At 42.9% G+C, this 24101-nt stretch overlaps 1 long non-coding RNA gene across 1 annotated transcript; it reads right to left on the bottom strand.

The window, feature by feature from the left end:
- Window positions 1–9111: 9111 nt before the first annotated feature.
- On the bottom strand, window positions 9112–22289 carry LOC117196572 (uncharacterized). The gene is made up of 4 exons (XR_007478717.1): window positions 22013–22289; window positions 19524–19673; window positions 19304–19401; window positions 9112–9850 (listed from the first exon to the last, which is right to left on the bottom strand). It is a non-coding gene; the product is annotated as an uncharacterized LOC117196572 (long non-coding RNA).
- Between the last annotated feature and the right edge of the window lie 1812 nt (window positions 22290–24101).

Below are 24101 nucleotides of genomic sequence, written 5' to 3'. Positions count from 1 at the left end.
ACCCACGGCACCGAACCACACCTCCCCCCAGCCCCCACTCACACCCCAGCCCATTAACCCCTCAGCTCAGCCACGGGAGGCTCACGGTGCCATCTTTGTTGCCGCAGACATTCAGAAGAAGATCAGGAGGACCTCACCCCCACCCCATCTTGCAGTTGTTTTGTACATTGTTTTCCTTTGTCCATTCCCTTGGGGGCTGGAAGGGGGCTGGGGGTGGAGGGGATGCTGAAGGTGAAAGTTAATTGGAAATTGGCTATGAGAAGTTTTGTCTCAAGCATATCATTTCTGAATTATTAAAATTGGGGGCAGGGGGCATTGGCTTTCAGGGCTGAAAAGAAGCATATGATCCTTCTCTTACAGACCATTGCTCTCTGGCTCCCAAACCCTGCTGGGTGGGAATACTTCCTGAGGAAACGCTGTGTGGCTTCAGCTTTAGTTTCCAGTGAAGAAGGGGCAGAGGCCATTCTAGACACAGTCCTGATGGAGTGGGCTGCTCTCTTTGCTCAGTCTGTCTCCTGGCATCACTGCTTCTCTCTCTATGACTATTGTATTTTCTTCTTTGGCTTAACCACTGTCTCTACTTCCTCAGAATTTCCGTTTAAACACAGCCATAGGTTGCCATGGCTCCTCTCTCCCACTGCCTCCAGTTTTTGTCCGTCACTACAGATTTTCTCAACAACTCCCCATTTTGTAATTCCTAAATTGTTGAACCTGATATGCTCAGCTTATCTCAGGCTTTTGTTTCTTTTAAATCTCAGATGAGCAATATCTGTCTCAGGATACTGAGCAGCCGGTGGAAAGATTCCTCTGGGATAACTGCTTCTTCATTCATTCTCCAATTGTTGATTGAGTTCCTTCTGTGAGCTGACTATGTCTGTGAGATACGATAGAATACAAGAGACACGTGGCCCTGGATGGAAACGGAGAAGTTAACGAAAAGTTACGAGATCATGTTATGAGAGGAAACAAACAGTGTGCACCCATCAGAGATGTCCACTAGACTGTGGGGTATGCCTGTGCCCAGATGCAGAATTAGAGTGGGGATCCACACCTGAAGCCACTGGAGGGGATTAGATGAACCAGGGACAGAGTCAAAGGCAGAACCCCAGGGAATTTCAGCAGTTAAGGGACACGCAAAGGAGAAAAGGCCTAAAAAGAGACTGAGAGGGAGAAGGAGCACGTAGAGGGTTCAAAGTGGAAACAAGAGGAGAAGTGAGTTTGAAGGAGGAATTTTTGACAGTGTCAAACACTTCCCCAAAGTAGCACTGGGTAGGGATTGAGAGGAATGCATTGGATTTGGCAATTAGGGGACCGCTGGTGACATTGGCCAGAGGATTGAGCGGCACAAAAGCTAGATTGCAGTGAGTTAAGGAGTGAGGAAGAGTGAAAAAAGGAACTGAAGATAGAGGGTGGTGACAACGTTGGCCAACTAACTCTGTGAAAGAGAGGTGGGTGGGGGTGAGGGTGGTCATGAATTTCACAACACGTCTGCCTAAGCTACAGGGGTGGGAGGTGGTGGTGGGTGTTTGTCTGAGAAGGAAGTATGATAGGCATTCTGGGATCTTTTCTATGTAGAAGGTCCTCAGTCAGGGGTGCCTCAGAAACTGCAGGCCTGAATCTGCAGGAGGAGAGCATATGGTAGATCCTCGGTTCCCGTGGAATGGGAATTTTTCAAAAGTCTTTTCATCCCTGGATTCCCAGCACCCAGCGTGGTCATAGCTGGCATGGCGTAGGCCCTTAGCAAATATTTGTTGACTGATAACTGAATGGCAGAATGAGTAGATGGATGGATGAATGGAATTGAATTAAATATTGTTCTGCTCTATAATCCCTTTTGTTGATTTACAGAACATTGTTTGTGGAAGGTGTTGTCTTTCCTTTCCCTCCACCACTGAAATTGTTACATGGTCTTGTTATCAGGGGGAGCATTACTGATAAGTTAACTGGGGAGATTCAGTTGCCTTCAAAGGCCCAGTGATCAGAAATAGGGGGAGAGGAGTGACCTTTTATGGACAAAAGTCAGGACCAAGTCCAGATCCTAAACAAGCTTGAGAGCTGCAAAGAGCACTGCTGCTGAAGACCCCGAAGGGAGGCTCCATGCATTCCTATATGTACCATCTTTATAGACAGGATTTTATCTAGTAAACACTCCATACATTTTGGGTTGACTAATTTGAAGTATCTTACCTTTCAATATTTTCTTCTAAGACTCTATAGAGTAAGAGACAAAATCAGATGGTAGACTCCCCCAAAACTAATTCTCCTCATTTCCCCTTTCTGTCTGATGAGGAAATGCCTCCATCACCCTTCTGATCTCCCTGGACCTGCCCTATTTCAGACTCGCCTTATCATCAGTCTTTTTTTTTTTTTTTTAACTTGTTTTTTGGCTTATAAAGGAAATCATGCTCATCTACGTCTTCTCTAGCCTGATCTCTGTTCCAATCTGCCCCCGCTCCCCACTCTGGTCCATCTTTAACACCAGTTCCACGATGACATTTCTAAAACACAGAACTGATGACATTACTCCCTGCTTAAGAACCACAGTCTTATTTTAGAACACTTCCACTGCCCCCCAAAAGTTCCCTTGTGCCCTCATTCCCTGCTTACACAATCAATCCCTATTCCCACCCCCAACACCAGGCGACCACTGACCTCCTTTCTGTCGCTATAATTTTGTCTATTCTAGAAACTTCATATAAATGGAACTATAAAATATGTAGTTTTCTGGGTTAGGCTTCTGTTATGGGCTGAATTGTGTCCCCACCCCAAATTCATATGTTGAAATTCTAACTCCCAGTAGCTCAGAATGTGACTATATTGGGAGATAGGGTCTTTAAAGAGATAATTAAGTTAAAATGAGGTTATTGGGGTGGGCCCTAATCTGACTGGTGTCCATATAAGAAGAGGAAATTAAGACACATGTACACTGCAGATGGAAGACCATGTGAAGACACAGGGAGAAGAGGGCCATCCACAAGCCAAGGAGAGAGGCCTCAGAAGTCAACCCTGATAACACCTTGATCTCAGACTTCTAGCCTCCAGAATCGTGAAAAAATAAATTTCTATTGTTTAAGCCACCCAGTTTGTGGTACTTTCTTATGGCAGCCCTAGCAAACTAATATAGCTTCTTTCATGTAGCATGATGTTTTTGAGATTCTTTCATAATATTGTAAATATTAGTAGTTCTTTACTTTTTGTTGCTCGGTAGTATTCCATGGATGTACCATATTTTGTTTATTTATTCACTAGTTGATAGACATTTGGATTGTTTCCAGTTTGGGTGCTAAAACTCCTGCTAAAAATTTTTCATACAAGTCTTCATGTGAACATATGTTTTCATTTCTCTTGGGTAGATCCCAGAGCTTTTAAAATCAAGTTTAAGTTTCTTACTTCTTCAACCTCACTTCTCACCCTTTATCGTTTCTTACCTTTGCTTCAGCACCAGAGATTGCTCATAAGTAGATTGCATATACTATGCTATTTCTCACTTACAAGTCTTTACATATGCTGTGTCCTCTCTGGACTTTCGTTTCCTCATCTGTAAAATGGAGATAATAATCAGACATATTGAGTCTCAGATGTTAGTGGAATATAATCTAATAGACAGTACCTCTCATCTAGACAGCGCTTTATAAAAATTTACAAAGCTTATTCATATCCTTTATCTCCTTTGATCAACTCTGTCACATAGGGATTATAGTTTAGCAGCTACGGCAGATTGCAAAAATGGCCAGGAATTATTCACTTCTCTCTATCTACATCTTTTAAAAGTGTCCTTCTACACTGACTCTGGTTTGGCTTTGTTGTTCACTTTGACTAGAAACGTGCTTGAGTACAGGGGCTTCCCTTCTCTTGCCACACATGGAGTCGAGAGACCACCATGTGAATGAGCCTAGGCTAGGCTGCTGAAGGACAAGAAGCCACATTGGAGGAGAAAAAAGGTGCTCCCAATATGTGAGTGAGGCCACCACCCAACTTGCCAGTTGACTACAGACCCGAGGGGGAGCCCAGCATAGATCTGCTGAGCTGACCAAAACCAGGTGACCTATAGAATACAAGCTAAATAAAGTGATCATTGTTTTAAGCCACTGTGTTTCAGGGTGAGTCATTTTATAGCAAAAGCTAACCAATACAGAGATTCAGCGCAATAAAGCTTTAGAGCTAAGCAGCCTGGGTTTGAATTCTAGCTCTGTCACTTACTAGCATTGTAGCCGTGGGCAAGCTACTCCACCTTTCTGAGCTTCAGTGTCCTCATCTGAACAAAGGGGATAATGGTAGTGCCCATTCCCTGGGGTTGTGAAGATTCAATAAGATGACAGATGTCAGACATTATCTCATGTGCTACTGGGCTCGACATAACTGCCTAATAGAGGGAGCCATTGTTCAGATGAGTAAACTAAAGATGAGAAGACTAAATTCCCAGATGTTTAGTGTCTTTCTCCAAGATCACACAGCCAGAAAGCGACTGAACTTGGCACTCACACTGGGACTGCTTGACCCCCACCAAGTTTAGGACTCATGACAGACTAGTGGGAGAGACTGACTGGGGGTGAGTAGGAGCATTCATTGTCCACTTTGCAGATCGCCTTGCAGTATGAAAGCCAAAATAGGCTAAAGTTAATGAATGATCAAATTGAACTTTTATGAAGATTAATTTGATAGCACAAAGTACAAGTCATTGGGAGGCATTGGTAGTCCTACCCCTTCATTCTCGGGATCCCATGTCTCCCCAGGTCTGGTTTTCTGTTTGTACTGTTTCTCAAATCCACTCTTTCCTCTCCATTTTCTTTCCTTAAACTGTGCCCCTTTCTGGAGCTTCCAGCTTCCTTTGGTGTCTCCTGTTCTAATCCTTTCTCCTCTCCCTGCATCTTCTACACTTTGTGCTCTGTGCCAGCACATCCCTGATGCTCACCAGAGGACAGATTCTGCTCGTGGGTTTTACCTAGGGGCTGGCTAGATGGCTTCCAGGTACTGAAATGAAAGACCTCCAAGTGCCTCAGACATCCCATCCAGAGAATGAAGGGCCCATGAGAGGGCCTTCCGGATCTGATCAATTCTGCAGGCAGTGCCCAAACCCTAATAAAGGACTGGCAGGTACTACCGTCACTGAGCAGCAGAGGGCAGCACCAGCTCCTCCTTTGTCATCTCCCATCAGGAGCTGGAGGCGCTCCTTCACATAGGAAGAATAACAATGAAGACAAGACCTCAACAACCAATTAGAAAACGCTCTGTGGGCCAGACTTTAATTGAATTAATTGCCTGAATTGAAAGAATAGGGGATTTTATATTAAAATAGGATTTCAGGCTTTAATTATTAATCCAAACATCTGGCTGCCATCCTTTGTCCAGGCTGTGCTCTCCCATGGGCCTCGGTCCTTGCCACTCCCTATGGTCTTCCCAACATTTAGGCCAAATGTCTTTTGCCATTGATCAAAGTACTTGTACTGTCATACTTATAAGTGAAATCTTTCTTAACCATGTCTTCAACAAAAGGAAGAAAATAAGACCTAGATTAAGAGAACCACAAGTTCCAAAAAATGGGGGAAGGGAAGAACCCATTTCTTTGTGAAAATGAAGTAAGCAATGTGTCTGTGTTGAAATAATACAACTTAAGGTGACATTACAAAAATAAAGCACAATAACGGGACTTCCCTGGTGGTGTAGTGGTTAAGAATCCTCCTGCCAATGCAGGGGACACGGGTTTGAGCCCTGGTCCAGGAAGATCCCACACACCGTGGAGCAACTAAGCCCGTGCGCCGCAACTACTGAGCCTGCACTCGAGAGCCCGCAAGCCACAACTACTGAGCCCACATGCACAACTACTGAAGCCCGGGTGCCTAGAGCACTGCAGTGAGAAACCCACACACCGCAACGAAGAGTAGCCCCGGCTCACCGCAACAAGAGAAAGCCCACGCGCAGCAACGAAGACCCAATGCAGTCAAAAATAAAATAAATAAATAAATTTATAAAAAATAAAGAAATTTTAAAAATAAAGCACAATAAGAACCAAAAGGAATATAGAAAAGATGTGAGATGAAAAAGCAACCATGGAAGAAAGGACTGAAATTTCAACAGATTTTATTCTTTTGAATGCAAATAAATGTTTCTGCTATAAAATGGAATTAAGGGAATAAATTATAAGTGTATAAAATATAATTCAATAAGTGAAACAGTAACACCCGCAGGAGGCTGTAGGCATTTGAGATTGCACCCTCTAACCCAACCCCTTCCCCCAGTCCCCAGCTTTTATGGATAAGATAGCTGAGGCCCAGAGAAACTGTAACTTGTCCAAGGTCACAAAGCTAGGAAGTGGCAAAGTCAGGGATAGGAATCACATCTTTGGGCTCTATACCCTTTGCTTCTTCCATATATTTTATGGCCACAGAGCTTGACAACATTTGTTGGGTTGATGAAGGGCAGCATAGTGTAGTGGAAAGAACATTAAATCGGGATGGAGAGCCCTAGATTCTAGCCCTAGCTATACCAATGACTGACTGTGTGACCTTGGGCAAGTCACTTACCCTCTCTGGACCTTATTCTCCACATCAAAGTACAGAGAAAGCTAAACTCAAGACTTTGAAAGTTAGTTGGGAAGTGTGTCATATTAGCCAATTATAGCCTTTTTGTCCTGGGGCTAACAATTTAGCCCCAAGGGAAAGGAGTAAAAACCTCGCTTAAAGAGAAGAAATCAACTCTGACTGATTAGAGTAAGAAATAAATTTATTAAGATAATCTTCTATAGCTTGTGGAGTTACCAGAAAGCCTGGAGAATTAGGCTCAAAAAATGGGCAGAAAAATGAAAGCATATATGCACACAGACACCTGTATACAAATGTCTATAGCAGCTTTATTCATAATGGCCAAACTATGGAAAAGACCTTTAAGAAACAAAATTCAACAGAGTAAATTTGAAGGTCGAATTGGCTTTATTCAATGATTCATGAATCCGACAGCATCCCATCTAGTAAATAATGTATTTACAGATGGGATGCAGTCCAAGGAGTTGTACAAAACGGAAGGTTTTTATAGGCAGAAAACGGGGCAGGACAAGGAAGTTCTTTTCAAAAGAAAAGAAAGAATTGTTTCAGGCTAGGTCACCTTCCCTAAGTGAGCAGCAAAGAGCGGGGGTGGGGGGGGTGGGGGGGGTCTTATCTCGCTTATTACCTCACTAGTGCTGACAGGAAATTCCAGACTGATCGGTTTACAGTTCCACTCCTGGGAGTGGCTGAAACTGCATTTAGGTTAGGTATTAAGTCTTGGTAAGGTTTAGGAGAAGTGACTCCATTTGGGGCTTATTTCTTTTTAACAGACCCAAACGTCCATTCACAGACAAATGGATAACAAAATCTGGTATACAGTAGAATATTATTCAGCTGTAAAAATGGAATGAAGTACTGATACATGCTACAGCATGGATGAACCTCGAAAACATTACACTAAATGAAGTAAGCCAGTCACAAATGACCACATACCATGTGACTAGTATGAACGTCCAGAATAGGGAAATCTAGAGACAGAAAGTAGATTAGGGGTTGCTGTGGACGGGGGAGGGACAAGGAGTAGCGGAGTGATAGTTACATGGTATAGCGTTTCTTTCTTTTTTTATATATAAATTTATTTATTTATTTTTGGCTGGGTTTGGTCTTCATTGCTGTGCGCGGGCTTTCTCTAGTTGCGGCAAGCGGGGGCTACTCTTCGTTGCAGTACGCGGGCTTCTCATTGTGGTGGCTTCTCTTGTTGTGGAGCACAGGCTCCAGGCACGCGGGCTTAGTTGCTCCGCGGCACTTGGGATCTTCCCAGACCAGGGATCGAACCCATGTCCCCAGCAGTGGCAGGTGGATTCTTAACCACTGTGCCACCAGGGAAGTCCCTGGTATAATGTTTCTTTTTGAGAAGATAGAAATATTCTAAACTAGACTGTGGCGATATATGCCACTGTGACGATATATGTTGCACATACTTATGCATATATTAAAAAGTGAACTGTATAGTTTAAATGGGTGAATTGTGTGGTATGTGGATTATACCTCAATAAAGCTGTTAAAACATTGGCAGAAACAAAGGGAGCCAAGACAGGTACAACCTCAGCCCAAATCATGCTACAGAAGCAATTCAATAAGAACACCTCTGCCACCCCTACCCCTGCCCTGAACACTGGACCCAGAGGCCACTACTTGCTCTGCTGGCATTCCTACCCCAAAATCTAGATGTTAAGGCCACTGCCCCCAACACTACCAAAATGAATTCTCCATTGTCCCTGCTTCCTTGCAACCTAAATGTCTTATTCTAAGTTCTGGGAGAATGTACCTGATTGATTGAGTCTGGATCATATGTGCATACCTAGCTGTAAGGGGGGATTGGGAAAGCAAATATCTGGCTGTCATCACTTCTATAATGGGAGATAAGATCTGACCCCCTGCAAGATGCATATGGTAGAGAATTCTCCAGATATATGAAAGGGGTTTCAATGTTGGACAAATGAGCAAACCAACCAAACAACAAACAAAAACAAACATCCTGACCTCTATACATGTATGTAACCCCAGTTAAAATGCAAATATTCCAGATTAACCTGTCCTTTAAATGCTCATTCATTCATGTATGCCTGCAATCACCGTGAGCATTTATGAAGTACCTAGAAACTCTTTGCCAGCTCTATGCTAAGCCCCACAGAATCAGAAACAAATAAACCTGGCCCTCAAGGCGATCCCAGTGAGCAGGAGAAAAAATGGAGTGTTACGGGTTGCAGGCTAAAAAGTACAAGGAGTAAAATGGGGGCTCAAAGAGGGACTGATCAATTCTCCTTGAGGAGGTTAGAAACCCAAGATGACTTTGAGGAGGAGGTTAGAAACACAAGATGACTTTGAGGAGGATCTTAAAGGTGGGTTGGTGCCTTGCTAGGCAGAAGGGAGGAAATAGGGGCCTGGAGCAGCCAAGTGCAGGGGGGAAACAGGGAGAAACACTGTGCTAGAAGCTTGGGGTGTGACACGGGGCACAGCGAGAAGGGCTGGAGAGGTCACAGATCATAAGGGGTCATAAAGCTCAGACCAAATAGTTTGGTCTTCCCTCTTTCAACAGGGAGCTATTGAAGGATATTTTGTTTTCAAAACATAATTTTTTTAAAATATTTTAATTTTATTGGAGTACATTTGATTTACAATGTTATGTTAGTTTCAGGTGTACAGCAAAGTGATTCAGTTATACATGTACATACAGTCATTCTGTTTTAGATTCTTTTCTCATATAGGTTATCACAGAATACTGAGTAGAGTTCCCTGTGCTATACAGTAGGTCCTTGTTGTTTATCTACCTTTTATATAGTAGTGTGTGTATGTTCATCTCAAGCTCCTGATTTATCCCTCCCTTCCATGTCAAAACATTGTTTTGATGTTGTGTAGAGAATGAACTGGAGGAGAGATCAGGCAAAAAGGTCATGTAGCGAGCTGCTGCCATAGTCCAGACATTAGATGGCAGAAGAGGGTCTGGACCAGGGTGGTAGCAGTGGCGATGAGAGGGACAGAGATGGATATGCGATAATACATAAGGAAACATTTCGTTCACCTTATCTTGTCAGAACTGTTTAAGGGCGAGCAGGACCCTGATGACATGGTATCAACCCATTCACCCATCTGTCCCATCTATACACTCACTCACTCCTGCCCCAACATTTATAAGTGCTGGGGATACAGAAATTGTTCCCACCTTAGAGGAGCCCTGACTGGACAGGAGACAGGCATCTAAACAGACAGTTATAAAGAGTGTGACGGCTGGTAGGAGACTGCTGGATGGAGGGCGCTGTGGGAGCACTTTAACTGAGTTCAAGGAGGACTTCACAGAGAAGATTGGAGACCTGTTTTAAAAGATCAAGAGGAATTGGTCAAAAAGAAAATGCTGGGAAGGAGGCACTGGGGTCAGAGAGAAGAGCATGTTATGTGGCCATGAAAAGGTATCTTTCAGTCCGCCAACCATAGGAGTGTAATAGACCAAAGGCCCCAGACGCTGCTCTCTAGAGTCCAGCATCCAGTCTGCGCTGAGACATAACCTCCCATGAGCTGCTGTCAGCTGAGAACAGCAGGGAGACTAGGGCAGGTGTATTCCTGAGAGGCAAGGGATTCCTCTGACCTCTGACAGCCAACTTTGTGGCTTCAGGATAACCCAACCTTCCTTAGACCATACAGCAGAATCGGACACTTCCACCAAACTCTCCTTTCCCTTCTGCTTACTCAGGGTCAGACTTGAATGGAGGGTTTATCGTTCAACCAAACTCTCCTTTCCCATTTTTGTAAAATCTTGCACGCTTAAACCCTGCTTGACTTTGCTTCTAGGAGGACCCAGAGTAACATACCTGTGTAAAAGCATATATTATTTAAGGACTTCGGACTTTACTCTGGACTAATTCACAAGACCTGAGACACTTTTAGTGAAGTATTGGCTTGGCCAAAAAGTTTGTTTGGGTTTTTCTGTAAGATCTTATAAAAACCCAAACAAACTTTTTGGCCAACCTAATATAATCAGACAAAATAAAATTTGAAGTTTGGAGGTAGATGGCCTAGAGGTGTAGAGAGAATGGAGAAGGTAGGAGAGGGCAAATAGTTGTACATTTGACCCTTGAACAATGCAAGAGTTAGGGATGCCAACACTGCACAGTCAAAAATCCAAGTATAACTTTACAGTTGGCCTTCCATACCCACAATTCCTTCTTATCCAGGGTTCTTTCCTATCCACAGTTTCACATCCACGGATTCAACCAACCACGGATGGTGTTGTCCTGTAGTATTACTATTGAAAAACATCTGCATATAAGTGAACTCACAAAGTTCAAACCTATGTCAACTGTAATTATTTGGGGCTGCCAAGCTTTAGGACCTTTTCGTGTTTGGAGAGTTCCTCATCTTATGAGACGGGCAGAGCTGGCTTCCTGTTACAGAAACTGAGAATGCCAACTCACTTTCCCAGCATCCCCTGCACCTAAGACAAGGCACATGACCCAGGCCCTGCCAATCAGATACACCTGCCTTAGACAGATTTTGAATTGGAAGCTAGTGAGGCAAAGAAGCAGGGGTGTACAGAATCAGTGTGAGCCATGGCTGGCAGCAGAGGCAGCAGCTGTAATGGCAGACTCCAGGATCTTGGAGTGGTCATGTTGATCGTACTTGAGTGGCCCCAATCCCCAGAACAGTGAATGTCATTGTGCTCACTGGGCCAGTTCTACATGGTGAATTTGGGAGTTGATCCTGGGGGAAAGGTCCAAGCCCAGTTCTCTGCCCTCCAGGAGATTCTGTGAGCTGCCTAATATCCTTTCAATAATTCCTTTTCTGCTTATATAAGCCAAATATGTTCCCTGCTCGCAGCAAGGAATCTTGCTTGATAAAGGGGAAATGGAACAGGAGCTACCAGCAGCCTCAGTGGACTAGAAGGGAGAAGGGTAGCAAGAGAGAGAACGCAATATGATATGAAAGTTATTAAGCTCTGGAGCAAAGCGACTCACGTTCATATCCTAGCCCTTCACCTATGTCTAGTTGGCTCAGGCTGCTATAACAAAATACCATGGACTAGGTGGGTTAAACCGCAGAAATCTACTCCTTATGGTTCTAAAGGCTGAGAAGTCCAAAATAAAGGTGCCAGCTGATTCAGTTCCTGGTGAGAGCCCTCTTCTTGGTTTGCAGTGTCACCCTCTTGCAGTATCCTCACACGGCAGAGAGAGAGAGTTGCTCTGGTCTCTTCTCCTTATAGGGGCACCAGTCCTTTATAAGGGGCTCCACCCTTATGCTCTCCTCTAAACTGAATTACTTTCCAAAGGCCCCACCTCCAAATATCATCACAATTGGGATTAGGACTTCAACATATGAATGGCTGGAGGTGGCCATTTAGTCCTAGCAACCTATTCACTGAGTGACTTTGAACAAATCACTCATCTTTCTGAACTCCAGCTATCTTACCTGTAAAATGGGGATGTTGAGCTTTATCTCCTTCATAGGGCTATTGTAAAGATTAAATGAAATAATAGGTACAAAAATACTTTGTAAACTATAAAGTGAGCTCTACAAATGTTTGTAATTTACTCTAACAGGGCCAAGCACACAGTGTGGCAGGCAGAGATGCTTTTTAAATATCTGAAGTAAGAAGAAAAAATAATTATTATTTTTAGAGCTAGTACTGTGTGCCAGTCACCATGATGAGTGCTTTACTAAAATGAACTTCCTAATAGCCTAAGGTGAACAACCTTCCCAGTTTGCCAGGACTCCCCTGAAAGTCACACATTCTGGGAATCCCCTGAGATCTGAATATAGGTTTGAGGATCATGCCCATTTTACAGCTGAGAAAACTGAGGCTTAGCGAGATTATGCAACATGCCTAAAATCACACTTATTAAGTGACAGAGTCAAAACTTGAACCCAGAGCTATCAAAGAGGAAATATAAAAGGAGAAGTCTTTTTAGAAAGAAAGATGGAAGGTATCAAAACCCTGCATTTTTAACCATATGACTCTAGCCCAATTTGGCCTCAGGGGCTGGTGCTGGGAAACTGTTTAGAGAAGGTCAAAAGCTGGGCCCAGCCCCAGGTCATCCGCTCCCTCAGGGCAGTTCCTGGCAGATCATGGTACTTTGTTTTGTTTTTTACTTCATAGAAACTCTCCTGTTTCTATAGGGTAATTAAACCCTCATGCCTCATCCTGTTTATATTTTGCCTTTGTCTTTTGTTTTGCTTATGAATGAAAGAACAATTCAACCTTCCTAATCCAAACTGCTTAACCCCTTAAAGCAGGTGTTTGGGGTCTTGAGCTACAGCATTAGCTCTAAATATGTATACAGAGGTAAAGGGATTCTGTGCCCAGACAGTGTCAGAGCAAAGCATTTCTCAGATGCTGATGGGTAAATTTTGCTCAGGGTGCAGAGGAAGGGTGGTCAGGAGAGAAAGAAAGTCTGGTTAACCTCTAGATCAAGCTTCCTTTCTGTTCAGATACACCTGTAGTGGCCCCATCTTACCTCTTGTCAACTCACCCTCATTCTGCACTGTTGAACTGAGAGTCTGGAGGCTGGCGTGTGGCCCCTAGCTCTGCCACTAATAAAGTGTGTGCCCTAGACGACTCTCTTTCCTCTCGGAGACTCAATTTTCTCATCCGTCAAACAAAGGAATCTGATGATCAGATTAGGTGCTTCCCTATAGGGTCCCTGTGGTGTTGACACTTTAGGATACTGTAATGGTACACATAATTGAACTGCTTTTTTTTTTTTAATAAGCATTTTAATATCTTCAAACTGATAAAGAAGAAAATATTTCAATTACAAAAAAAAGGGGATTATGGAACAAAAATAGGTAGATATGAAAAACACAGCTCAATCTAATAAAATTATAAATGCTAGAAATGAAAAAATATAGATATCAAGCAAAGAGTTTAGAAAAGATAAACTTTACGCTGGATCCAGTTTTAAAATTAGTTATTGAACCACTGCTAGGGAATGTACACTTGAATCTTGCTTCTCTCCAGGTGAACTGCTTCTGAAGGAAGGTTCTGGGCTAGGTGGTGTGTGTGGGTGGATGTGAACATGTGCAAGTGTGTGTGTGCATGAATGTTTGAGTGTGAGTGTGTGAGTGTGCATGCAGATCATTCTCAAAAAAGACATACTCGGGGCTTGCATGAACTTCCAGATCTGGTGAAAGCCCTTCACCCACCCCTGCCTGACTCTCCTGAATTGCTTTTCCAGACTCAGCTCTCCCATAAAGTGGGAAGTAAAAGCATTTCTCTTCGTGAGACAGCACTGTGGACAGGAATGAGCACTAACGCTGGAGTTAGACTTGGGCTTGAATCCTGGCTCCACCCTGTACTTGCTATGTGACCTTAAGCAAGCTATTTACCTAAGTCTGAATTTCATCAGTGGTGACAAGGAGCTAACAGTCCCTAACTCAGCATAGTTAGAGACTGGAATGGAAGGAGTACGTCAGGTACCTGGCTTAGAATGAAATACATGGCACAGCTAAATCAGGACAAGCTGTGTAATTTGCAGGTCCTAGGGTAAAAAGAAAATGTGAGCTTCTTATTCAGAAATTATCAAGAATTTCAAGATGGCAAGAACAGAGCATTAAACCAAGCACAAGGTCCTTCTAAGCACAGGGCTCTGGGCATCTACACAGTCAGATCCTCTTGATATTAACTTTCTTCCAGGCAGGTTAGCTAAGATGTTGGGAGAAGAGTGATGGATGGAAGGGGATGTCATAAGTAAGAGTCCCCAAGTAACTCAGGAAGCAAAAATTGAGGCTAGGAGATCTCTTCCATCCCCACCCCCTCCCTGAAGCCACCCTGGCCATTGGAAGGCATAGATGAAGGTCAGAGCAGGTGAGTCACTTGCTTCCTTAACCACTGGGAATGTTTTTCCCACTCTGTGAATTCGGCCTCCTTCCCTCCCAGACACGGAGGCTTAGCTTAGGATAAGACAATATGCATCCTTTCCCAGGGAGTCAATCTTCATTTCTTTTACCTCTTTTACGTCACCTAAGTCCTTCTGGACCCCCTGGAAAGGAACTGAGGTCCTGGGGCCCAATGACAAGGAAGGAGTAGCTGAGGGAGGTCACTGTCCATTGGGCAGAAGGGATCCTCCAGACCAAAGTATTGTTGAACACTTGGAAGCTGGGAAGTCAGCCAGCGTTTCATCTTTTGTTTTTTCCTCCTGGGGCTTCCTGTCCCAGAGGTGGATGAAGAGGGGTCGTGGGGGACTTCCTGACCTCTACAAATAAACCTTTCCGTTGTGGTTGGCCAGGCAGTACTTCCAGGCCAGACAGATCAGGTTGATGGGCAATAACAGAGGGAGACAGCAATGCTGACTGCAGAGGAAGCTCACTCCTAGTTCCATCAAAGGTCCCAGCAAGAGGGGGCTACGCACTGCTGGGGTAGAAAACGTGTTCATGGGAAAGGCCAGGGCTAACTGCCTACAGTGCGGGGTGGGGGTGTATGGAAACTGGGTTGGGGGGAGCATCAGAGAATGTGAGGGCTGAAAGGGCCTCCAGAGGTCATCTAGTCTGTTCTCTGCTGATTCCCAGTACCCCGACAGTTCCTGGCACATAATAGGGGTTCAGTTGGCATTTCCTGCATAAATGAGTGAATCTAGTCCAACATCTTTCTTTAATTGAGCCAGAGAAGCAAGGCCCAGAATGGAAAAGAAAGTTTCCCAAGGACACACAGTGAGTTAGTATCAGAACCCAGACTAGAGCTCAGAATTCCTGAATCCCAGACCAACGTTCTTTCTACTGGGTGACAATTAGTGCATAGAGGAGGGGAGAGGTTTTCTCCTCCTTCTCTACATTGAGGAAGACAGAGGATTTCAAGTAAACTGCTCAGAGAGCTTGATGTAACCCTAAAGTTCAGTGATCATAAACCACAGAGTTTGACACATGCTTGAAAAACCTAAAGATGAGAGACGGATGAACTTGTAGGACAAGGAGAGAGGTGGTTATGCTGACAGCGACTGTCCTCTCACTGGCCATGGGGCAAAGAGAGGTGTATCCTGGGGACTGATGTGGACCTAGAAGAACGGAGATTACCTGGATCTTCTTAAAAATGACTTGCCCTCAAAAGAATTGCATGGAGGGCACTGTGACCCCAACAAAGAGGATGGACTGCTAGAAGCTCAGGAGCTATCCTGGAGGAGAGGTCTTGCCTTATCAAGGGAAGTGCAAGTGGAGCTCCAGGGTAGGATGTCCAAAGGAACTTCTAAAGCCTTCTAAAGAGAAAAAATTGGTTTTGGACATCTGACCCTCTCCAGACAGCAGCATCATATTGCAATTGGTGTCCTGGAGGCAGAGATGATGTTCTTTGAAACTAACAAAGCTTATATTTCAGGGCCTCTCACTTACATGGGCCCCCTTAGGCCCATAAGCTTTATATTTATAGTGTTTATTCTTTCTCTTCAAGAGTGTATTAGTTTTCTGTTGATGTGTAACACATTACCACAAACTTAGCAACTTAAAGCAACATAAATTTATTATCTCGGTTCTATATGCTGGAAGTCTGGGCATAGCATGCATGCATGAATCAATTCTCTGCTCAGGGTCTCACCAGGCTGAACAAGGTTTTGGTCAGGTCTGGGGCTCAGGGTCCTCTTTGAAGCTCACTGGTTATTGGCAGAATTCAGTTCCTTATGGTTGTAGGACTGAGTTCCCTATTTCCCTGCTGGCTATCAGCTGGGGATCACTGTCAGCTCCTATAGTCCACTCCCAATACTTTGCCATGTGGCCCCTTGTTGTGAACTGAAAAGTTTGTGTTCCCTCTTCTCCAAATTCGTATGTTGAAGCCCTAAACCCCAGTGTGAATGGTATTTGGAAATGGGACCTTTGGAAGTTAAAATTAAGGTTAAGTAAGGTGTCCAACAGGATTAGTGTCATTTCAAGAAGAGACATAAGAGCAGGCTCTGTGTGCCATGTGAGCACCTACAGAGAAAGCGGCCATCTATGAGCCATGAAGAAAGCTGTCACCAGAAACTGGCCATGCTGACACCCTGATCTCAGACTTCCAGCCTTCAGATCTATGAGAAAATAAATCTGTTGTTTAAACCACTCATTCTGTGGTATTTTGTTAAGGCAGCCTGAGCTGACTAATACATGCCTTCCCACCCCCACCCAATGCAGATCATGACACAGATGTTTGCTTTCCAGACCAGACAGAGTACATCTCTCTGACTTCATCTTCTTTCTAATGTCAATACTTAAAAGGAATTGGAGAAATGTCATTACCCGAGGACCAAAAACTACCTCTGGATTTCATCAAGCAGCAAGAAAAGACCTATTTAGTAAACTGAATTTTAGGGAAACTGGTGGGAAAAAATAAGGTATTCTACCTGCAACAGTATGAGTCCAGTTTGTTCAACAAACTAGTTACACTTATAAAGGAACAGGCATAAATACGGTAAGACAAATACACAGCATAGCAGCACAAACATATAATGCTTCAGGAAGTGGCCCAAGCGAAGAAATTCCCAGACTGGAAGTTGAGAGATTGGACTGTAGTCCTGATTCTTTCACTGACCACTTAAGTTGCAGCGGGGAATGTATACAAGACAAACAACCCGCAGAGAAGAACAGAAAAATGACAATAATATGAACAGGCAATTCATAGAAGAGGACATGAAATGGACAATAAACATATGAAAGGATACTGAAACCTACTATTTGTCAGGGAAGTGCACATTTAAAAAAACAGAATATAGCTTTTCAACAATACGTCTAACAAAAAAATAAAAGATTGAGAACATCCAGCCCTCGTTAAAGAGTAAGGAAACGGACACATTTCACATTGCTGGTAGAGGTATAACATTGTACCATAATCTGTTTGGAAAATATTCTGGAAGAATCTATTAAAATTTAAAATGTAGATACCCTTTGGTCCAGAAATCTCCTGTAAGACTCTATGCTATTAGAGTAAAAGTATCAGTATCTAAAAATATATGTGCAAGAATATTTATGGGTACATTGCTTATAGTGGCAAAAAAAGAAAAAAAAAGAAAAGTGGAAGTAACCTGAATGTCCAACAGGAGAGAAATAACTGAATACATTTTTATGCATTTACATTATATTATGGAATATGATCTAGCTATTAGTTAAATCTATCTGTACCAACCAGGAGGAATGAGTATGAAATACTGTTAAGTGAAAAAGCAAGTTGCACAGTAATGTGTATTGCATGTCCCTATTTTTGTTAAGGAAAAAAAAGGAGAAAAGCGCCCACTTTTTATGTTTATATATTTGTATCAGGAAAAAGAAAGTCGTGGGAAGTTACACAACACAGTGTTAATGTTGGTTGGTTGATTGAGGTGGGGTGGAGGATGGTGGTAAGGGAGTGGTGAAGGCATTAGAGGGAAGAAACAGGAAATTATTAACATGTGCTTTTATATGTTAATTTTTCTACAGTTTGACTTACTATAAAGTATATGCATGACTCTAATTTTTAAAAAAAGTATGTTTAAAAATTAGAAGAAAAGAGGGGCTTCCCTGGAGGTCCAGTGGTTGAAACTTCTCCTTCCAGTGCAGGAGGTGTGGGTTTGATCCCTGGTTGGGGAGCTAAGATCCCACATGCCTCGTGGCCAAAAAAATCAAAACATAAAACAGAAGCAATATTGTAACAAATTCAATAAAGGCTTTGAAAATGGTCCACATCAAAAAAATCTTAAAAAAAATTAAAAGAAAAGAGAGTAAAAGCATAGGTTTGGCAGTTCAAAAAACCTAAGTTTGAATCCAAATTCTGTCTTTCACTAGCTGCGTAACCATGAACAACTTACTTAAACCTCTCTGAGCCTCTGTCTTCTCATCTGTTAAGATGGGCATGATACCCAGCCCCTAGAGTTGTGAGAATTAAAAGAGATCATGTATTTAAGTGCTGAGTACATAGCAGTCATTTAAAATATTTATTTATTTATTTAGACTGTGCCAGGTCTTAGTTGCGGCATGAGAGATCTTTTAGTTGTGGCATGCAGGCTCATAGCTGCGGCATGCGGGCTTCTTAGTTGTGGCATGTGAACTCTTAGTTGTGGCATGCATGTGGGCATTAGTTCCCCGACCAGGGATCAAATCTGGGCCCCCTGCATTGGGAGCATGGAGTCTTACCCACTGGAACACCAGGGAAGTCCCCATAGCAGGTATTTTAATAAATGGTAGCTATAATTAGCCCCACTCAAGATTGGATTGACTTATAGGAACTCTGAGCAGGTTAATGCTTTGGCAGCTTTCAGCAGTTTTATCCCTTCAGGAAAACAAAATTCACACTAGTCATGTTAGTAGAATTTTAATATAGAGACTTAGTTAAATGGGCGTTAGAGGACTGAAAGAAGAGAAAAAGCAGAGAAGAGAGAATAATTGCATTAGTGGCGACCTCCCCCAGGCCTGGGGGAATAGAGAGGGAAGAGGATGGGGTTATCACAATCTAGAAGTTTGGAGTTCAGGCTTGTTCTGAGAGGGCACCTCCCCACCACCCCCAAATCTGGAAACTGGCACCAACTGCCGCTGTCAAGGTCAATGGCCTTTGCTAGCGTGACACTGACAGGAACAGGAAATAGACTGAAAGGAACAAGTCCCATCTGCCTCCTGCAGTGTTCCAGTCTTCCTCCAGTGCCCCTTGCAGGGAGAGCTTAACAGAGGACCAGGCGGGCAAAGGAGAAATGTGGTTTGCAGAGCCCCACCCAGCTCAGGGTTTGGGAGGGTAGATTGGAGGCTAAGAGCTACTAGCACACGTTCTTCAAACCGGGTTTTTTAACTTTTGTTCTACAATTAGATAGAGGAAGGGTAGAAGGGAGGACCGGAGGTGGTAGGCTAATCCTCACCTTTATTTTCCAGGGCAATCCAGCTGTGAGCCAAATTTGCTTACTCCATTCCACAAAACAAAAGCCCTTTGTTTGTCCATTCCAGACTCCTTAGGAAGCTGTTGAGTGAGAGTTCACTGTTATTCATTCTCATCTTAAATTACTAATCAAAGTCTCTCTTACAACAACTGGAGTTCACTGCCCCAGAAGGGCTCTCATATACATACACAAATTTTCCTACCTTGTTAAATTTCCTGCAGTGTTTTGGTACCCAGAGATGTTCGGGCACCTCTTATAAACTGGAGTCTTATAAACTGGAGCAGTTGCCTACCCCTTACTCTAGGTCAGATCACCAGCAGGTCACTTTATGTCTTTGGGTCCTCAGTTTCCTCTGGTATAAAACAAGAATTTTAGGCTACATCATCCCTAAAATTCCTCACAATTCCAGCATTCTATAATTTTGCCTAGCTATGAACAAAATGAGTCATGGCTCTTTTTAATTTTTTTTTAAGATTAATAAACTAAGAATGGGTTTTCAAAAATGTTAGATTTTTGATGACTCTGAGGCTAAGTTTGGGGTTTATTATTACTATTACATTTAGGTTAAAACTGCACCTTGACATTAAAGAGTTTGATACTTTGGATCAATCTAGTTATCAAACGTCAATTAAGATTTTTAAGGGCCCATTATGGGCCAAGTTCTACAATGGAGATCCAGAAGAAAGACAAAATACCACTTCAATTCTGAGGAAGCCATAACTGTAAGAATAATTAACTAATAAGATGAGAAAGCAAGGGTTCAATACCTGAGTAATGTACCAACTTTTTGTTCTGAAGTGAAATTGACTGGGTGCATTGGTTTGTTGGTTGGTGGTACAAGGGTAAGGAGGCTTCTCAAAGGAAACGAGCTGAGTTCTCTTGAATTCCATATATACCTCATTTATTTAAAAAGAGGGGGGAAAACCCGCTGGCTACTAATAGGGCAAGGAAACTTGATAAAATTGGCTCAAAAAGACATCAAACGTGGTAGAGGCAGTGAAGAAAAATAAGAAAATTAACACTGACCTACCAAATAGAAATTCTGGGTGGAGTTTTATTAGGTACTTATGTAATGTAACAAATAGCGCTTGGAGACAGATGATCAGACGGAAAGGGTAGATTAACCGTCCCATCCCAACTCTGGACTTGTAGTGCTATGTGCTGCATGCTAGGAATGTATTTTGGAAGTCAGGACCCTATAATCAACACTCCCCAAAATATTTTGGTATTCTCATTTCCACAGTAGTGGGAGGACTGAGAGGGAAATCATTACCGTGTATACTTGCCAGAATGTCACAGGGCTTTTCCTTCTGGGGACCTAGCCTCTTCTTCATTCAGTGGGCTCTGGTCTGAGAAGTGGCTCAGGATCATCAAATTTTAATTGAGGCCATAACTTTCAATGGCTCGTTAGAATAATTGTATCTACCTGGTTTCTAGTTACCTCTGTAATCCAGTGGTTAAGTACTGCCACCTGGCTTCTATCACTTTGGGGTTCTACCACCATCATTGCTGTTTAGTGTGCCTAGTTCTATGACAGTTTCTCCTACCACCAGCACTGGTGTATGCAGGAGAGCCACCACTGAATTTTTCAGGAATGCTGGTGCCCCTCTTAGCAGCACATTGCTTGTAGCTTTGGTAAATGGTGTAAAGTTCCTTTGGAGCATAGTTATCTAGTGAGTCTTCCGGCCTTACATAGTGTATCCACTTCCCTGAACTTTTTAATCCTTTCCTCCACCAGCTGCACTGGCCCTTGTGACATTCTAACTTCACTTAGTGTGAGCCATCACTTTTCCCATGCTTCCAGGAGCCATCCTAATAGCAAGTTTGTCTGTCTACTAAATCAGACTCTCCTCTATCCAGTCTTATGTTCTGGTTCCCTTGACCAAGCCTCCTCAGAGTCCAGTCTCATGTGTACACCCTGGCTCACGCTAGTAAATGATGGCTGGGCCTTGTCGTTCCTTTGCAGCTCCTTTGGTGAATAGTCCTTTTCTTCCTTTAATAGGCCCAGAGCTTCCCCAGCTGGATTATGCTATGACTTAACCCTAAGTGTAGGCCTAGTGGCCAGGGCTATAGGTGGGGGCAGTTCCTGAGGGAGGCACACTTTGTCTTAAGGGTCTGAGTTCTCTGCATTGCCTCCAAACAAGCAGGGTGTGCTAACTCTTAAAAGGAGAAGAGGGGTACTTCTGCATGCTCAGAGGATTTAGAGGAGTCTGGGAGTTCAAAATATACACAGACATCCCCATCCTAAGTGTCAGAGTCCCATTAACCTTGGTATATCAGACCTGCCTTGGTTCGTCACTTACCATCTCTGGAACTTGACTACTTTATTAAGTCCCAGTCCAGGTCTTCAGCTTTCTCTGCTGCAGGAGATGAGAACCTCTTTGTAAGCTTTCTCACTTGGCTTTCATTGCCGGTTAATGGCCTGCAGCTTGTTATTATCTTTTTCTAGAATATCCATGGACTTTGCAATAATCACTCAAGTCTATTACCCTTATAGTTACCATTCCTCCTATATTTCTCAAATGCTTAGTACATCGCACCAGCTAGTGCATTCCTCTCCATGGACATACCACCCTAATTCATCACCAGTGAGAACTAGACCACAACCTTTTATGCTCTACCTATTACCAGTGATGAGCTCCTCATTGCCAACGAGGTGGTTAGTGATCTAGCTTTAAAATCTCATCTTACCAACTGCTTTTTTGGACCTCTCCTGGCACAAATTTCCACAGGCTGCATTCTCCAGATGCAGATGCTGATAACTGTAGGAGTTCGGCCTGCAGAATATTTATCAGGGATCCATGTCTGTGCAAAGGAGGGAAAGGAAAACAAAACAAAACTGGGCAGAGGGAAAAGCCCAAATGCCATGCAGGTCTGACAAAGCTTCAGCCAACCCATGAGATCTCTGAAACATTTATAACCCATCAGAGTTGTCCCATGGTGGGCCAAAATGGCCAAGCCTTTATACCCCTGCCTCACTCCATCACCTAGCATGGGCTGCCCCGGGAAGGACAAGACCTTGCGTAAGGTAAGGTAGGTCTCTAGATAGCTGAGGCAAATCCTGAATGAACTGACAGCTGGAGGTTGTCTTGGAGCAGCACTCCTAGCAATGGGGGCAACAAATTCTCCTTGAAGTGAGATCTGAGGCTGTGGTATCTTTAATGGTAAATTAGGCTGCAGGGCAGTTTACGCCCCAGGGCACTGATGAGAACAATAGAGCAATCAGCCCACAATTATTGGAGCCTAACATCTTGGTGTGATACCAGTGAGGTAGCCGGCTTAACAGAGAAATCAGGGAAAGACAAAAAGAGCCCGGATAAAACCACTGTAAACCCAGGGTGACTGCACACACACTTAAGGCTGTGTCATCTGAGGAGTGACATCAGAGGCTTCACACTGTGGGGGAAATAGACTTCACTAAAATAGTGCAGCCAAGTTCTTAAACAAACGAACAAGCAAAAATCAACAAAAACAAGCCTCAGAGAGGAGAGAAGGGAATTAGGATCCAAAGTGGCTACAAAATATTACCTAAAGTATCCAGTTTTCAACAAAAAATTATGAGACATGCAAAGAAACAGGAAAGTGTGACAGATATACTGGTTTTGTTTGTTTTTCCTTAAAGCAGGCAACAGAAACTGCCTATGAGGAGGCATAGATGTCAGATTGAACAAAGACTTCAAAGCAGCCATTATGTTTCATACATTCAATGTTCAGCATTCAAAGTTCAAAGAACTCAAAGAAACATGTTTAAAGAAGCAAAGGAAGATACACTGACAATGTCTCATCAAATTGAAAATGTTAACAAAGAGATAGAAATTATTAAAAATAACCAAATGGAAATTCTGGAGTTGAAAAGTACAATAAGTAAAATTAAAAATTCAGTAGAGTGGCTCAACAGTAGATTTGAACTGGCAGAAGAATTGGTAAACTTGAAGATAGATTGATAGGGATTATGCAAATTAAAGAACAGACAGAAAAAAAGAATAAGGAAAAATGAACAGAGCTTGTGGGACAACATTAAGTACACCAACATTTGTGTAAAGGAAGTACCAGAGAAGAGGAGAGAAAGAAAGGAGCAGAAAAAATATTTGAAGATGTAATGGCTGAAAACATCCCCAATTTGATGAAAACCACTGATATACACATCCAAGTAGTTCAATGAAGTTCAAGTAGGATAAACACAAAGAGATCCACACTCAGATATATTACAGAAAAAATGCTGAAAGACAAAGAGAGAATTTTGAAAGCAGCAAGCGCAAGAGGCTTGTCATACACAAAAGAACCCCAGTAAGATTAACAGTTGATTCCTTGTATTAAATAGTGGGAGCCAGAAGGCAGCGGGATGACATATTCAAAGTGCTGAAAGTAAAAAAATTACATCCAGCGGTGAAACTATCTTTCAAAAATGAAGGTGAAATAAAGACATTCCAAGACCAATAAAAGCTGGGAGAATTTTTTTGCTAGCAGACCCACCTTACAGGAAATGCTAAAGGAATTCTTCAGCCTGAAAGCAACTCAACCCACATGGTAATTCAAATCCACACAGAAAAACAAAGAGCCTAGTAAAGGTAATTATGTTACCTTTATAATTATAAAAGACAAATAAATACATATTTTTTCTCCTTTATTCTATTAACTTATTTTAAAAGCAATTGTAGGGACTTGCCTGGTGTCGCAGTGGTTAAGAATCCACCTGCCAATGCAGGGGACAAGGTTCAATCCCTGGTCCAGGAATATCCCACATGCTGTGGAGCAACTAAGCCCTTGTGCTACAACTACT

This window comes from Orcinus orca, chromosome 8 (genome assembly GCF_937001465.1).
Source record: "Orcinus orca chromosome 8, mOrcOrc1.1, whole genome shotgun sequence".
Taxonomy (NCBI): domain Eukaryota; kingdom Metazoa; phylum Chordata; class Mammalia; order Artiodactyla; family Delphinidae; genus Orcinus; species Orcinus orca.
Note: the sequence above shows the minus strand (reverse complement) of the source record. Positions and strands in the feature narration are given on the sequence as shown.